At 36.8% G+C, this 18,320-nt stretch overlaps 1 pseudogene; it reads left to right on the plus strand.

Annotated features, from left to right (window-relative positions):
• The first annotated feature begins 10,638 nt into the window (after positions 1-10,638).
• LOC123233941 lies at positions 10,639-11,258 on the plus strand (annotated as a pseudogene).
• The last annotated feature ends 7,062 nt before the right edge of the window (positions 11,259-18,320 follow it).

Here is an 18,320-nt window from a genome sequence, read left to right on the forward strand (position 1 = left end):
GGGTGATGGCAAGTCTTCAGACTTGGAATTTGTAGGAAAAAATCCTTGTCGAAGAGTTGAGATGGTCATGTTCTTCCTAAGGTTAGCCAATCAGGTGAAGGGGCTAGGGGCAGAGGCTCCCAAAATAGCCAAGGACTTTCCATCCACCCTTATGATGTCTTGTGCCATGCGGAATAACTGGGACATTCATCCTATGCCAAGAGGAACTTGAGTGGTTGAAACTACTATGGGGATCCCTCTAACTATAGTCAAGTAAGAGGCATGTCATAAGAAATGTCATAATCTAACCAAAAAAAAGCTTACTCAACTGTCCTATCTTAAAATAATTCTCATAATTATATTGTGAAATCAGGATTAGTTGATTCTCATTAATTCACTAAATGTATGTGAAAATCTTTTAATATAAGAGAATGTTACTATTTCTATGTAACCACATCAATCTGAAAAATACTGATAGGAAATTAACATGGAGATAAAAACAGTGATTTAGGATGAGCAGAGTTCTACTCACATAGGATAGGCGTCAAACTATTTTTCACAAAAGAATACTATGTGAAACTAAATGGGGGAAGGGACCTTTTATTTTTCCTTTCTAAACTGTCTTCTACATAATCCAAAATAAAAATATGTACTTCTCAATTTGTCCTTGTATTTATAAACATTTCTTTCTTTGACTAACATAACAAACAGTCTTTGTTTTAGCCTAGATAGTGATGAAATTCTGCAACATGGCTGAATGTAGATTAGCCCATCTCCAAGGTCAATGCTTACAGAACCTAACTTTTTTTCCAGCAGCTTAAAACCTACCTCAGGTTTAAAGGGAAAGAAGAACTGATTTCTTTCAATTATTATTAATAATTGTTCTTATCATTAGGATGTAAGCTCCTTGAGAGCAGGGACTATTTGGTTTTTACATCTGTATACTCAATGCATTGTAAGTGTTTATTAAACACTTTTTCATTCATTCATTCATTAACTGTCACCCTTTAACTACTTATATTTCTCTGTCTTCATGTTCTTTTTATTGATCTCCTAAGAGCAAGTGTTGGTCTTTCTGCCATAACATTATACCTTTTGAAAGTTTGAAATATATCACCTATCAGATTTATGGATAGAAGAAAAATTTTTGAATGAACAAGAGATAGAAAGTATTGTGAGACGGAAAATAGAAAATTATGAATACAAAGCAAAACAACTCTGAGATACCTCACAACCAAAGATTACATAAAATGATAAACAAAATGATAAATGTTGGAGGATATGTGGGCAGATGGGGACACTAATGCACTCTTGGTGGAACTGTGAACTTGATCCAACCATTTTGGAGAGCAATCTGGAATTATGTTCAAAGAGTTATAAAATTGGGTATACCTTTTGGCTCAGCTATTCCTTTTGATGCATTTTTAAGTTTATTTCCTGAGGTGATCAGGGAAAAAGGAAAAGGACCTAAATGTTTAAAAATATTTATAGCAGTTCTCTTTGTGGTAGCAAAGAACTGAAAATTTAAGGGATTTTCCCATCAATTGGGAATGACTAAAGAAGTTATGGCAAATGATTTTGATGGAATACTACTGTACCATAAGAAATGATGAGCAGGAACAGGTTAATTTTGGAAAAACAGGGGAAGATCTACATGAAATTATGAAAAGTGAAATGAGCAAAACCAAGAGAATGTTATATATAGCAACAGGAATATTGTTTGAAGAATGATTTATATATTTCTACCTCCAAAGAAAGAACTGACAAATAGAAATAAGTAAGGCATAGTTTTATATATGCCTATATCTTTTTGTCAGATGATGCCTTTTCCAATGGGAGGAGGAGAGGGAAGAAGGGAGTTAACTGAATATTTTAATGTAACAAATTAATTTATACTTTTTAAAAGACCATTTAGAAGTTACTAACATAATCACTCAAAGAAAGAGATTGGTTGGCTAGAAAGCCCTCTAGGATTTTTAGTTCTACTCAGTTTGGGAAGAGAGGAAACTAACTGGACATCAACCCTGAGGGGCTGGAGTTCTGATAGATGGTGGAAGCTCTGAGAAGTGAATAAGCATAGTGGTATGTGACTGGGAAATTTGAGGAGCGGGGGAGGTATTTAGGGAAGGGGAATTGTCAAGTGCTTATTCCAGTAGCTGGAATGCTGAAGAAAAAGTTAGTCCTTGCTTTCTTTCTACCTAATTATATGTGTTTTTTTAATTTTATTAGAAAACTATTTTTCATTTTATCCAACCTCCCATTCATTGCAAAAATTTTCTCTCCAGTATCACAGACCTGCAATCAAGCAGATTCTTTCTGAACACTAACAAGGAAAGATTACAAACTTGCAAACCAGCCCATTTCATTTTTGTATGCTATATATACTAAAATTATCATGATTCAGAAATTAGCAAGATCCCTATACAAGGAAGACATGCAAATTCATGAAGCTTTCCAAAAATTGGACAACTAGAGGATACAGTGGATAGAGTGCCAGATCTGGAATCAGGAAAACTCATCTTGAGTTCAAATCTGACCTTAGACACTATGTGACCTTGAGCAAATTATAACCCTCTCTGTATTAGTTCCTCATCTGTAAAATGAACCAGAGAGGCAAATGGGAAACTGCTCCGGTATCTTTGCCAAGAAAACATTCAAATGGGGGTCATGAAGAATTGGACACAGCTGAAAAATAACTGAAAACAACTGAACAACAATAGTTAGTAGAAATTCTTCCTTACATTAAGACAAAACCCACCTCTGAAATTTCAACCCATTGGTTCTTCTTTTTGGAACAAGGGTAACTCATAGTTTTAGAGTATTTTAAAGCATACGAAGAAGTTTCTTCACACTAAGGGGAAGTGGGGGGAGGGGCACAGGTATTTCCATCTCAATTTTATAGAAAAAGAGTGAAATTTTGAAAGACTGAGAAATCTGCCTTTAGTCACACAACTCCTAAATATCTAAGTTGGAATTTGGAAATGAGTCTCCTGACATAAAATTTAACCTTGTTTCTACTATGTCTAATTGGCATACAAAAAAAAATCTAACATCTATACTCTCTCTCCATCATGATAATCCTTCAAATCTACATGCTGAGCAAATTCTGTATGCATGCCTCACAAGACTGTTGTAACAAGAGAGTCTTGTGAATCAACTACTAATAAAATGTGAGTCATTGAAGGAATGCCCTGCAGGCTGTTCTGAATAATCTTTTATACATCATTTTTACTATGTACTAGGCACTGTGCCAGGCGGTAGAAATACAAAAGGGAGGAGCAGGAAAGAAGACAGCATTTGCCAGATTTTTTTTAAGTTTTTTCTTTAATTAATTAATTTAGAATATTTTTCCATAATTACATGAATCATGTTCTTTCCCTCCCCTCCTACAAGCCCCCCTCCCATAGCCAATGAGCAAATCCACTGGGTTTTACATGCACCATTGATCTAGACCTATTTCCATATTTTTAGTATTTCCACTAGGGTGATCAGTTAGAAGTTACATCCCCAATCATATCCCCATTGAACCATGTGTTCAAGCAGTTGTTTTTCTTCTGTGTTTCTACTCCCACAGTTCTTTCTCTGGATGTGGATAGTGTTCTCTCTCATAAGTTCCTCAAAATTGTCCTGGATCCAGGACATTGTCCACTGCTGCTAGTAGAGAAGTCTATTATATTCGATTGTGCCACAGTTGTAGCCATCTCTGTGAATAATGTTCTCCTGGTTCTGGTCTTTTCACTTTGCATCAATTCCTGGAAGTCGTTCCAGTTCACATGGAATTTGTCCAGTTCTTTATTCCTTTGAGCACATTAGTATTCCATCACCAACAGATACCACAATTTGTTCAGCCATTCCCCAGTCAAAGGGCATACCCTCATTTTCCAATTTTTTGCCACCACAAAGAGCGCGGCTATAAATATTTTTGTACAAGTCTTTTTCCCTATGATGTCTTTGAGGTATAAACTCAGCAGTGGTATGGCTAGATCAAAGGGCAGGCAGTCTTTTAAACCCCTTTGGGCATAGTTCCAAATTGCCTTCCAGAATGGTTGGATGAATTCACAATTCTACCCGCAATGCATTAATGTCCCAATTTTGCCACATCCCCTCCAACATTTATTACTTTCCTTTGCTGTCATATTAGCCAATCTGTTAGGTGTGCAGTGGTACCTCAGAGTTGTTTTGATTTGCATTTCTCTGATTATAAGAGATTCAGAGCACTTTTTTCATGTGCTTATTGATAGTTTTGATTTCTTCTCAAAGTTGCCTATTCATGTCCCTTTCCCATCTATCTACTGGGGAATGGCTTGATTTTTTGTACAATTGATTTAGCTCCTTATAAATTTCAGTAATTAGACCTTTGTCAGAGGCTTTTGTTATAAAGATTTTTTCCTAATTTGTTGCTTCCCTTCTAATTTTGGTTGTGTTGGTTTTGTTTGTAATTAAAATTATTCATTTTACATTTTGTAATAATCTCTATCTCTTGCTTGGTCTTAAAATCTTTCCTTTCCCAAAGATCTGACAAGTATACTATTCTGTGTTCACCTAACTTACTTATAGTTTCTTTCTTTATATTTAAGTCATTCACTCATTCTGAATTTATCTTGGTGTAGGGTGTGAGATGTTGATCTAAACCATATCTCTTCTATACTGTTTTCCAATTTCCCCAGCAGTTTTTGTCAAATAATGAGTTCTTGTCCTAAAAGCTGGGATCTTTGGATTTATTGAAATAGGCTTGCTGAGGTCATTTACCCCTAGTCTATTCCACTGATCCTCCCTTCTATCTCTTAGCCAGTACCATATTGTTTTGATGACCATTGCTTTATAGTACAGTTTAATATCTGGTACTTCTAGGCCCCCTTCCTTCACATTTTTTCCCATTATTTCCCTTGATATTCTTGCTCTTTTGTTCTTCCAAATGAACTTTGTTACAGGTTTTTTTTTCTAATTCAGTAAAAAGTCTCCTGGTAGTTAGATAGGTATGGCACTGAATAAATAAATTAAGCAATCAGTAGATTACAGAGGCCAGTGTAGACTTAATATTAAAAAAAATTTTCCCAATGATTACATCTATCTAAAAGTCTAATGGGTTGACCAAAAAGTAGTGAGTTCTTTCTTCCTACCAGCCTTCAAGAAGAAAATAGATGACCTCTTGCTGAATCTGGATTCTTTTCATGTTTGGGTAGGACTAGGTTAATAGTAAGATCCCTTTCAACTCTCATATTCAGTTTCTGTGATTATAATTCAACTGATGGATTTTTCAAAGAAACATAAATTTTGATTTGGGCACTTCTCAAAAAGTTCACTGATTTTTTTCTTTGAACTATACTAAGAAACTTCCTATTTTAATAGAGAACTTAAAGGAGAACTTAAAAGGTTTTTTTCCATTTTCAAAATGATTGCATCACTTGATGTCCAAAGAAAAATTTGTTATACCTATTTTTTTAAATTTATTTTTTATTTTAAAACAGATTTCCACATAAGTTTTCTGACCCATATTATCTCTCTCCCTTCTTCCCTCCCTGCTCCCGGAGCAAATAAGCAAATTCAATGTGGGTTATACGTGTATTATCATGCAGGTTTTCCCCATTTTCAAAAAAATTGTTCCCATCCTATTTTCTGCTTTAACAAATGAAATAAACAGTACCTTAGGGAGACCAGAAAAAGATAAAGATCTGAAGAGACTAAAAGACAGAGATATTTAAATGTAATAGGGGATTTTTTTTTTTATTATAAATGGTCCACAGGTCCATGTGCTTCCCTCTTCTATTGTTTAATCTCAATAGCCTAGAACCAAAAGTTGGGAAAATTTCTAACTTTTAGGCATAGCTACCTTTGATTCTCTGCCCTAATTTAAATTTATGTTTATTTCAAGCTAACCCCTAGTCTCTTTATATTTGGGGCAAAAATCAGGATTGAGTTGAGCTACTAACTCTCCTGCTGCCTCTTTTTTCTTGCTAGTAACATATCCTTGTTTTGGAAAATAATCCTTAATAAGCATTACTGGCTTATATTGAGTCCTGGGAAGAAAATATTCCACCAAACATTAGAGAAACTACATGCAGAAACAAGTCATAAACATAAGTCAAAAAATTCAAAAGTCAAAATTCCTCACTTAAAAGTTGGCATGTAGATCATTCAGCTAGATTATTGGATGCATTTATAGAAGGTATCATCAAGAACATGGTCTAATACATGGCTTTGAGTGTATACTATAGCAATAGTGTAGTGTCAAACTCAAAGAGAAACAGGGGCTACTAAACCACACAGAAGGATCCCTTGGGATAAATTAACTTTGAAAACCACATATTAACATTATCTATGTTTTGTTATATTCTGATTTATTTTGTTAAATATTTCCCAATAATTTTTTTTAAATAGACCCTTACTTTCCATTTTAGAATCTACCAAGTACTGGTTTCAAGGCAGAAGAATGGCAAAGTGATTTACTCAAGAGTTACACAGCTGGCCCAATTACATTTTAATCTGGTTCTTGAGAGCAGGCCTACTGGCTATATTTTTGACACCTCTGTTTTGGAAGATAGTAAAAATAAAGTTCAAGAAACCTGATGTAGAATAGTTGATTTAATTATATATAACAATGTCTATAGCCAACCATTTAATCAAGCCCTCCCTGAAAAATATTTCTGAAGTAATTGGCAAGGGAGGAAATAAGATTGACAATGACAAGGGGCAGCTAGGTGGCTCATTGGATTGACAGCCAGGCCTAGAGATGGGAGGTCCCAGTTTCAAATCTGCCTCAGTCACTTCCTAGCTATGTGACCCTGAGCAAGTCACTTAACCCCCATTGCCTAGCCCTTACCACTCTTCTATCTTGGAAACAGTATAGATTCCAAGACAGAAAGTAAGAGATTAAAAAAAAAAAAAAGATTGACAATGACCTGAAAGCCCAAACATCTGTATACAGTATTCTTAAAGGTAATCTTTGGAATTTAGAAATAATGCAAGAAGTTAATTAACAAAAACCCTAGGGGAAATAAAAAAAGAAGACTTTGTCCTTGGTTCAAAATATGTCTTTTGAGAATTACTTGTCTATATTCTTTAATCTCTTATCTGCTAAGAAATGACTTTTAACTACACACACACACACACACACACACACACACACACAGAGTTTATGTTGATTGTTTAAAAATTTTAGATATCAAATCTTTATCAGAGAAATTTGATATAAAAAAAATTTTCCCATTCTTATCCAAGATAAATTAGTTTTGTTTGTGCAGCTTTTTAGTTTTATGTAATCAGAATGATGTTTTATCTTTTGTACTTGTTCCTATTCCTTCTTTAATTAAGAATATACCATCCAGGAAAGGCTTCTTGAGCTGGCAGATTTGAAAAGTTATAGCAGTTCTTGGAAAAGCTGATTGGTCTTCAAAGGAATGAGCTACCAGTGCAAAAGTCACAGATTTTGCCATCACTATACCCCTGCACCCCTACTACTCCTGCCTTCTCAGAGTAGAAGCCAAAGACTTGAAGTTTTAGGAGAAGGGTCCCAAAGTAGAAACTCTGTCTTTTCCCAGACTTAATCCAGCTAAGATTGGGACTCATATCCAGATTTCAATCCTGACATGAGCTGACAGCAAAAGCTTCTCTAAAAATGATATTTTTCAAAATCCAAAACCTAAAGTCTTGCACAGGTTTTTCATGCAAACTGTACAAATTGCATATGTGATTCTGGTGGACCATTTTTACATGCTAGTGAACTTTGAAGACATATACCCTCAGATAATGCAAAGCTTCTTACTATTGTGTAACTTGTTTATCTGGATTTATTTACTTGGATTATTTTCTTCATATCTGTCAGGGTGCACAATTTTGAGGTTGCTGATATTTTGTTTCCAAAAACATATAATTTGGTTTTTTTAACTTATAGTGTCAGTTTTTAGTATTTGAGATTGTAATAGAATTCAAGACAAGAGGGCAGTCATATATGAACAGGTGACAACAATTAATCATTGTGTCCAAAAAATCAGACTTGAAAGATAAGAGCTCAAATTATCAACTTTATTCACTATGGAAAATTAACACTAGTCTGTGCTCCTTTTTCTGATAGTAAGACAATTTTTTAATTTAATTTTATTTTATTCTATTTTTTGCCAATTACATGTAATAAATTTCCACACAAGTTTTCCTAAATTATATGATCAAATTTATCTCCCTCCCTCCCTTCCCTTACCCCTCCTAGTGCTGGCAGGCAATTCAATCTGGGTTGAACACTGTAAGGATTTTAATAGCAGCCATGTTGGATCAAGCTTGATTGCCAGTTACCTGAATGGAATCAGAATGAACCAGAAGTGGCATGAGCCTGGCACGAGCCAAGGGGCAGTTGGAAACAGACTATATAAGGGCAAATCTGAACCAACTCTGGGGCTCAGTCCTGAGATATAATTGGGCAAGGAGGGAGGTGGTTGGTTTAGGTCTAGAATAGGGCAGAGCATATTCTGATATTAGTCTCAACCTTTATCAACAAATATATTCATCTTTATCAACCTCAGTTCACTGATATCTTTATCATCAAGAAGATTTGTTCAAACAACCAAGCCAACATCTGCTGGACAAAAACTTCAGTCAAAAGTCAGGTCATCTGGCTTGACCAGGCTGTCAAAGGCTCTTCAACATCAATTAAATTATCTGGGAGATTTTACAACTATCCATCAACTTAGACTTATCTTAAAAACCCTATTCCCACTTTCCAGAATCAATCCCTTTTCCCATCACCTATTTTACCAACATTAAACCCATTTGCAAAGAAGCCATCAGCTAACCTGTCTGTGTTTTTGTCAAGATTCCAAAGAGAGTGACAATTAAGAAGTCATCTTGGCTGTTAGGGAAATTACTTAAAGACTATTAATTCTCAAGCTATCTTCTGAGTTAATCCACAGTCAGAATCAGTTGCTCAGACTAATTAACTTTGCTAATCTAACAACACATAACTATTAGCTTGATACTTCTTATCTTCAATAGTTACTCAAGGTTCTAGGGAGAGCAAGTCAACTGTGAACACAGAACCAATCAGCTGATTCTTCAGTTCCTAGCTGCAACTAGGAAGCTATCTAACTACTGGAATAAGCAGATTTAACACCCTTTTTTATACTGTGCACAACTGCTTTTAGGGTTTGCCTTTTGGGATCATTATTTACACTTGTCACCCATTAGGATCAATACCCCAAAAAACCATCTTAGCAGGTTTAAATATCCTCCTAACAGCCTCCTGCAAATATTATCATAACAACACTTATCATGCAAAACATTTTCATATTGTTCATTTTTGTGAGTGACTAATCTTATAAAACCAAAACCCTGAAATATAAACCCAAATAAAAAATCAAAAAAATTGTATGCTTTCATCTGCATTCTAACTCCAACAGTTAATTCTTTCTCTGGAGGTGGGTAGCATTCTTTGTCTTAAGTCCCTCAAAAGTCCCTCCTGGATCATTGTATTGCCTATCTTACAGTAGCTAAGTCTTTCACAGCTGATCATTCCACAATATTGCTGTTGCTGTGTACAATGTTTTCCTGGTTCTGCTTATTTCACTCTGCAACAATCCATGTAGGTCTTTCCAGCTCTTTCTGAAATCATGTTCTTCCATCCTTACAGCACATTCCATCACCATCATATACCACAATTTGTTCAGTCATTCCCCAATTTATGGACATCCTTCAGTTTCCAATTCTTTGCCACCACAAAAAGAGCAGCTATAAATATTTTTGTACAAGTAGGTTCTTTCCCCTTACAATTTTTTATTTTAAAGCAAAGATCTTACTTCTGAACCTCTAAACTGCATCTCTCTGAGACAATGGGCGGAGCCTTCCCTACCATGCCAGGAGACACTATACTGGTGCTGTGCTGCCATTCTGAGGACCATGTGTCTGGAAGACCTGCCTCTGATGCAGCCTGTTCAGTCCTCCAAATAAGAGGGACTAGGAAAGGGGCATCACAAGAAGTATAAATTGAAATGGGGAGGGGGGAGCAGCTAGGTAGCTCAGTGGAATGAGAGTCAGGCCTAGAGACGGGAGGTCCTAGGTTCAAATCTGGCCTCAGCCACTTCTCAGCTGTGTGACCCTGGGCAAGTCACTTGATCCCCATTGCCTACCCTTACCACTCTTCTGCCTTGGAGCCAATACACAGTATTGACTCCAAGATGGAAGGTAAGGGTTTAAAAATAAACAAACAAACAAATAAATGAATGAATGAATGAATGAATAAACAAATAAATATACAAATAAATGAATAAATAGGTGGATAGATAAATAAATAGATAGATAGATAAACAGATAAATAAATAAATGGATTGAAATAGGGGAAGGAAGTGGGTTCTTCTTACCTCAGAATTGTGGACAGAGGAGATGGCCAAAAAAGCACTTGGCACACCCATGGTTTGGCTGCACAAGTGGCTGGAGGTTGGTAGGATAGATAGGAGAGTGCCAGTATGGGTGGTCTGGCTCCAGGCTGGCTGGGGAAGTATCAGTGGGCTGGGGGTCTGAATCAGAGCTAACACAGCAAGCTAGGGGAGTAGGCTGCTAAAGGAATGGCCAGACACATGTGTTTTGCTGTCTTTTTTCTCTGGCTTGCTTTTTATTATTTAATAAATAATTATAAATTAAGTTACAGCCTCCAGAGAATTTTAATGACATCACTTCAAAGAATCATGTCGAGAAATATATATTAAATATTTATGGCAATACAAATTCTCTATGAACAAAATGCAGCAGTTACATGTAGCACCACAGGAAGTGTTAATAAAATTGGAGAGACTTAATTCTGACCCAGTTTGAACAGCAAAAATTCAAGCAATTATCAGATGATATTCAGAAGCTGCAACAAACACTGAATGGGTTTCATAAAAATAATTTTTTTAAAGTCACATCATAAGAAGGAATTTCCCAGAACTTGGACTTTGCTTAGACCACTAAACATTTGAATGAATTAAAATCATCACTGGTTATTTTGAAAGAACTGGAGAATTTGAAAGCAAAAAAGAGACAATACAGAAACTCAAAACTTCAAAACTTGAAGTAACTGAGAAATATGAAAAGATATGTCTTTATGCCAAATGGAGGTACAATTATATAAAAAACTCCAAGAACTTGCAGATAACATAGAAAAAGTAAAGAGTATTTTTAAGGAGAAACAATATTTAGAAGGCCAGATTGAAAGAGTTCAGATAGAATTAAAGAAACTAAAGTCAGAGGAAAACTCATTGAATTTCATCCCTGGCTCATTGGTCATCCTTTACCTTTTGGTCTGTTTTTCTTTGTAGGTCATCTTTCACTTTCTTTGTCTCATTTTCAAGCTGGCCAATTCTGGCTTTTAAGATACTATTTTCTTATTTTAGTTCATGTGCCTCTGTTTCCAGATGACCTATTTTGCTTTTTAAGTTCTTTTCTCAATTTTCTTCAGCCTCTCTTAATTTTTTTTTAAATTGTGTTTTGAGTTCTTTCAAAGAATATGTCCAATTTGTTTTTCTTGGTGTTCCTTGGTACTCCTCTGTTCCATTTGTTCTTTGTTCATTACCTAGATCAGTGATGGGAAAACTATGGCCTGCGGGCCAGATGCAGCCCCCTGAAATGTTCTATTCTATGCAACATTATTCCTAATCTGATGAATACAATGAGTAGGATACAATACAATGAAACTTCGAAAGAGTTGCCTTAGAAACAGACTGACAGATGAGCATTTCCTTTCCTTTGGCCCCCTCTTTAAAAAGTTTGCCCATCACTGACCAGGATAGAAGCTGTCAACTGTAATTTCTTTTTCTTTTTCTGTCATTTACTCATATTTTTTCCTTCTTCCCTCACCCCCCCACCCCCATCATTGGCTGTAATCTTGCTCCTCTGTTTATTTGCTGGATCTGTGCATTTGGGCTATTCTGTCCTAAAGGAGCTTCTTCTCTGCTCTGCTGATTAACTAGATTAGACTGATGGATCTGACCTGTTATATTAATGAGCCCTGAGACCAGATCTTCCCCATCTGTCAGCAGAAGCTGAAAGTGTGGAGGTTAAAGATAGTTACCCTCATCCTCCTTTCTACTCCTTTCTGCCAGTCACCTCCCTGCCAGCTGCCCAATTAGAGCCCAAGGTGGTACAGGTGGGGGAGGGGTGTTGGAGATTGAGCTTCCTGTCCTCTGAAGGCTTTTTATCTGCTCTACTGTTTAGATGGGATTAAGCCAGGTTGAACTAATCTGCAGAGCTGGATGTGCCCTGAGGCCAAAACCTCCAGAGGCTGAGGCCCAAGATGGAGAGTAGTGGCTGAAAGCTGTGACCAGGCTGCCCTCCTCTCTACCCCTCTCCTTCAGCTGTGGTTAGAGCCCTGAGCCTCAAGTAGCTGTGGTAGCAAGGCACTCTCTCCAGGCTGGAGCCCTCACCTCCAGCAATTGCTGGAATCTCAGCACAGTAGATGGGGGAGGGTTCCCCAGAACCTTCCTTCTTTCTTTTCCTTAAACCCAAGAATTCAACCTTTTCTGTATATCTTTTAAAAGTTGAAACAAGCAGGAGGGTCCCCTGGCTCTGTCCTGTTGTTGGATTTGGTTTTCTGTCCCCCTTGAAGCACTTTGTTTTTGATTGGTGTTTTCACAGAGGGTTTTCACATTGTACACATTTTTGGACTTTTTAAATGCATTGATCAGTTGTACTGATTTTTTTCTTCTTAGAAAAATATTATTTGTCATATGAGATGACTCTATGAGAAGAGGAGATACTTGGGATGACTATGATGATGTAAGAAACAGAAAATATCAATAAAAACATTTTAAAATATAAATTGTCAATTTTTTAACCAAGAGTCACAATTGTTAACTAAATTAACCAAAGAGAAAACAGTTTTTCTATAGTAAAGATGTTCATTTTCCAGAGAGAGAAAACTCAAAGAAAATACATGTGTTGAGGCTTGGAAAGACTCAGGACCCAGAGAGACTGAAGGTTATAGCCCTTTTTATAGTGCTTCAAGAAAGAGGAGAGGTGATTTTTTGTGGCTATGCAATATGGGAAATTTCTGCCCAGCACAAGACATCTACTGTTAACCATTTAGAATGTAAAACAAGAGGTAACTTTGACAATATAAGGGAAAGCAGGGCACTATTCTGGGCACTCAGACTTTTTCTTATAGAACGTTGCAAAGTTATTTCCAACAATATGTCACTGCTTTATCAAATTGATCCTGATGTCCCAAAGCAATTATAAACATCACAAAAGTCATTAAAAAACCTGTTAACTGTTGACAAAATAAAAGAAACTACTAAGCCTTATAACATTGACTAGTGGAGAAAGTTCTTTTTGTTTAAAAAAACTTGGGACCTGGAGCTGAGATTCTCAGTGTGGGGAGTTGAAAAGCTTCTTGGCCAAGATGCTGGGGTACAGGATGGAAGAATCTAAGCTGAGATTTGTTGCTGGTTTCAAGCAAAGGTTCCTGTATTTTCTAAAAGAATGGGGGGAAATGGGGGAGAAGTCTATGAGCTTAAAGCTAAAAAAATATGGCATCTGCTCTTCCCTGATAGAAAAGCTAGTCAAATATTTCAGCTAAAATGGAGGCAGTTGAATGTCCAATCAAGTTCCAGAAAGGACTAGTGTAATGTTATGAGAAAATATCAATAGCCCTTCAATATCAAAGGTATAGGTTGTCACCTTATGCTTATACCTTGACCACAGATGTTTCCAATGTGTGGGCCTTTCCACATGTGTGCCTAGATTGCTCATGTTCTCCAGATGAGTACCTTTTCTACGTGTACCTTGACTAAACATGTTCCAACTGTGTATGTGCTTCTTCATATGCGTTCTTCTACTATTTTTCTACTATTTCTACTCTTTCTGAGAATGTGTAGTCATGGGATAATGACCACATTTATGAGAGAAATGCTACTTTTCTTAGGATGCTATTTCATTAAATGTATTTGATTTGTACACACACAAATCACAGAAACAGAATTTAACATTGAAAAGGATCTCAGTGGCCATCTAGTTCAACCCATTTATGAAAGTATTCCCTCACTTTGATGAACTTGGCAAGGGTTTATCTAAACTCTTCTTGAAGACCTCCAGCGTAGGAGAACATGACACCCTTCCCACTGTCTTTTGGATAGACAACACTTCTGTAAAGAATTATTTTTAATGGGATTTTTGCATCATTTGTTTATAGTTCTGCCCACTGGGATCAAATAAAACTAGTCTCAAATACCTGAAAATATCTATCGTGTCCTCCTCTCTTCACTCTTCCCTCCTAGAGTTCTCATCTCCAGCTAAATATGCCCAGGGTCTTCAAACAATCTTCATATGACATTGATTCAAAGATCTTCATAATTCTGGATGCCCCAGCCTCTGCACACTCCAGTTCATCCATTTTGTGAAGATGGGATTAACTCCCCCTGCCTTCTTTTAGATTTAATCACTTTACACTTAAGTCGGGGGAGGTCCACAACTCATGTGCTAAAATGGGTGACAACTCAGAAATGACTGACTGCCCTTTGGGCAGTCGTAAGAAAATTCTAAAACTGTAATTGGTCCCCATAAAGTGGGAGAAGGCACAGGAAGTGACACAAAGAAGGGTCTTTAAAAGTAGCAAAAAATTTCCTGTGACCAGCTTTTTCTCCTCTGGCTTGAGACTGTTTCTGGTAAGACTGCTCTTGGATCTTCTCTTTGGACTACCATGTGGGTAAATGAAAAAGCTGACTCCTTTCCTGGCTCCTGGAGGGCCTAGCTTCCAGAGAGGCCCCCCTGCCTTGGAGGAGGACTTGTGGCTGGAACCCTTGCTTTATTAAACACCACTGGCCCCTCCAACCTATGGTCCTCTGGTGGAGGGTTAACAAGCCCTGCCTGATTCTAACCCGGCCAGAGTAATTATCTAGTGTGATAGAATAGATACCTTCTCTATCCTCTTTCTCATTTCTCTACTTTCACTCTATCCCTCTATTTTATAAATAAATATTGCTAAAAAGTCATTTGTCTTGATATATATTAATTTCAACAACTAACCCTTACAACTTCCTTCTTAAACAGCAGCATCCAGCACTATAAAAGGGTAGGTCTGGGCAGAGTACAGTGGGATGATCACCACACTGCTTCTAAAAGCTATGCTTTTATTAATGCATTCTAAGATCATAATAGTTTTTTGTTCTTGTTTTTTTTTTAAACCTCAATCTTCTGTCTTAGGATCAATACTGTGTATTTGTTGTAAGGCAAAAGTGTGGTAAAGGCAAGGCAATTACGGGGGGTAAGGGGGTTACACAGTCACATAGCTACAAAGGGTCTGAAGCCAAATTTGAACCCAGGATATCTAGACCTGGTTCTCAATCCACTGAGCCACTTATTAATTACTTTTTCTGACTGCCACATCACACTGCTGACTCAAAGTAAACTTGTCCTCTAAAACTTCTAGATCCTTCAATGGAATAGACTAGGAGTAAATGATCTCAGCAATCTAGTGCTTGATAAATTCAAAGATTCCATCTCTTGGCATAAGAAGTCACTATTTGACAAAAACTACAGGGAAAATTAGAAAACAATATGGCAAAAAATAGACTTAGATCAATATCTCATAGTCTATACCAAGATAAGTTCAATATGGGTATTTGACTTAAACATAAAGAGTGATATTATAAGTAAATTAGGTGAATGTAGAATAGCATACCTATCAGATATATGGAGAAGGGAGGAATTTAAGATCAAACAAGAGACAGAGAACATTACAAGATGTAAAATGAATATTTTTGATTATGTCAAATTAAGAAGGTTTTGTACAAATAAAACCACTGCAATCAAGATTTCTCTTCTGGGAAGCAACAAACTAGGGGGAAATTTTTAACAAATTTCTCTGATAAAGATCTAATTTCTCAAATATATAAAGAACTAAGTCAAATTTATAAGAAATCAAGTCATTCCCCAATGACAAATGGTCAAGGAAAATATGAATAGATAGTTTTCAGATGAAGAAATCAGATCAATAATCATATGGAAAAATGTTTGAAATCCCTCCTGATTAAAGAAATGCAAATAAAATAACTCTAAGGTACCACTTTACACCTAGCAGATTGGCCAATTGGACAGTAACGAAAAATAAATGTTGGAGGGGATGTAGCAAAATTGAGACACTAATTGCATTGCTGGTGGAGTTGTGAATTGATCCAACTATTCTGGAAGGCAATTTGGAATTATGCCCAAAGGCTTTTAAAAGAATGTATACCCTTTGAGCCAGCATTATACTATTAGATTTGTAACCCAAAGAGATAAAAAAAAAATGGGGACGGACCTGTTTGTACAAAAATATTTATAGCCACCCTCTTTGTGGTGGCAAAAAATTAGAAAATGAGGGGATGTCCCTCGATTGGGGAATGGTTGAACAAATCGTTGTGTACAATAGTGATGGAATTCTATTGTGCTATAAGGAATGATGAACCAGTTGATTTCTATAAGAACTGGAAAGACCTCCATGAGTGAAATAAGTAGAGCCAGGAGAATTCTGGACAATTCTGAAAGACTTATGAGAAAGAATGCTATCCACAGATAGAGAAAGAACTGTTGGAGTAGAAACACAGAAGAAAACATGATTTATCACTTGTTTATAGAAGTATATAATTTGAGGTTTTGGTTTTAAGATTACTCTACTACAAAAATGAATAATATAGAAATAGGTTTTAAGTGATAATATTTGAATAACCCATTGGAATTACTAATCAACTCTGGGAGGGGGGAGGGAAAAAGGGAGGGAGACAACATGAATCATGAAACCATGGAAAAAAATTTTTTAATAATTTAAAAAACAACTTCCCGATCCTTTTCAGAGAAATTACACCTCCTCCACCTTGTATCTATAACACTAATTTTTTTTAAAACCAAGTATGATTTTACATTTATTCTATTGAGCTTCATCTTACTAGATTTAACCCAGTCCTCTAGCCTGTCAATTTTTTTTCTTTTTTTCTTTTTGGTATCCTGGCTAAATTTCCATAAGTTAACTATTCCTCCTAGTTTTGTCTCATCTATAAACATGAGGAGTAGACCATCTATGTCTTTACCCAAGACATCAAAAAGGATGTTAAGCAGCACAGGCCCAAACACAGATCCCTGAAACGCTCCAGTGGATACTTCTTATTACTTTTTTGAGTTTTGCCATTTACCTAGTTCCAAATACACCTGATTATATTATCATGTAGTCCACATTTCCCTCTCTTTTCCTAAAGAATAGTGTTAGATATTTTCTTACATGCTTTGCTAAATTCTAGGTTAACTGTCTATAAATTCAAAAAAACCTGATCTACCTGTAATTCCTGCTATAACTATCAAGGAGTATGATCAGAGTTTCTATTCTTAATCCTGTTGACCATGTGGGTTGTAGCCATTAAGATTCCAGCCATGTAATGAGAAAAGCACTGAAAGAACTTCAAATTTTAATATGACATGGTAAACACTGAATAGTTTCTTGGTCACCCCCTCCTCCCAACCCCATCCTGTGACAGCAGACGGGGAGCAAAGAATATATAAGATGTTTAAAAAACAGCTTCCAGCTATAATATAGGATTTTAACATTGCCATGTTGGCTTAGGGCAAACCTGTCAGTTGCCCTGGATGGAATGTTGAAGGGGCATGAGCCACTGGGCAGACACCAACTGCCAGTTGACCTGAGAGTATAAAAAGCCCTGGAAACCCAGGGCTGGGTTATTTCCTGACCTGACTTCATCCTGACCATTCATTTACCCTTCCCCTGGGCCCAGGTGGTGGGAGTAAAGGGTGGTGGGATTGAAAAGGGGTGGTGGGAGTGAGAACATGGGTAGCTAGGATTTTAAGACCAAATCTTCTAGAGCAACACAATATTATTATTTATCATCATCTATAACAGGGGTCAGCAACCTTTTTGGCCGTGAGAGCCATAAACGCCACACTTTTTAAAATGTAATTTCATGAGAGCCGTACAGTGCTCACAGTGCGTGCTCCTGTAACAGCACCTGAAAAAATTGACGTTATGGCTCCTGCAGAAAGAGCCATATCTGGCCCTCAAAAGAGCCAGATATGGCTCAGCCACACGTTGCCAACCCCTGATCTATAAAATTAGCCATTAGATCAACTCAATTTCCTAAGCAAAGACCACTTCACTCTGGCCAAGGGCTGCCTGCCCTCAGTCAACCTAGATCTTCCAAGAACCAGCTTTAGCCAGATAATCCTTAACAACAGATCTTAGTATTTCCAAGCCCTTTTACCATTGCCTTGTTCCTTCCCCAGTTTATCAATAAACCCCATAGCCTTAACCAGTGAATCCTGTGGTTATTTCCCTACCATAAAAGGCTAGGAGGACAGTCAACAGGAAGGGATTCTGAGCAGTTTGGGCTGGAACAAGCTCC

Source organism: Gracilinanus agilis, chromosome 2 (assembly GCF_016433145.1).
Source record: "Gracilinanus agilis isolate LMUSP501 chromosome 2, AgileGrace, whole genome shotgun sequence".
NCBI classification, from domain to species: domain Eukaryota; kingdom Metazoa; phylum Chordata; class Mammalia; order Didelphimorphia; family Didelphidae; genus Gracilinanus; species Gracilinanus agilis.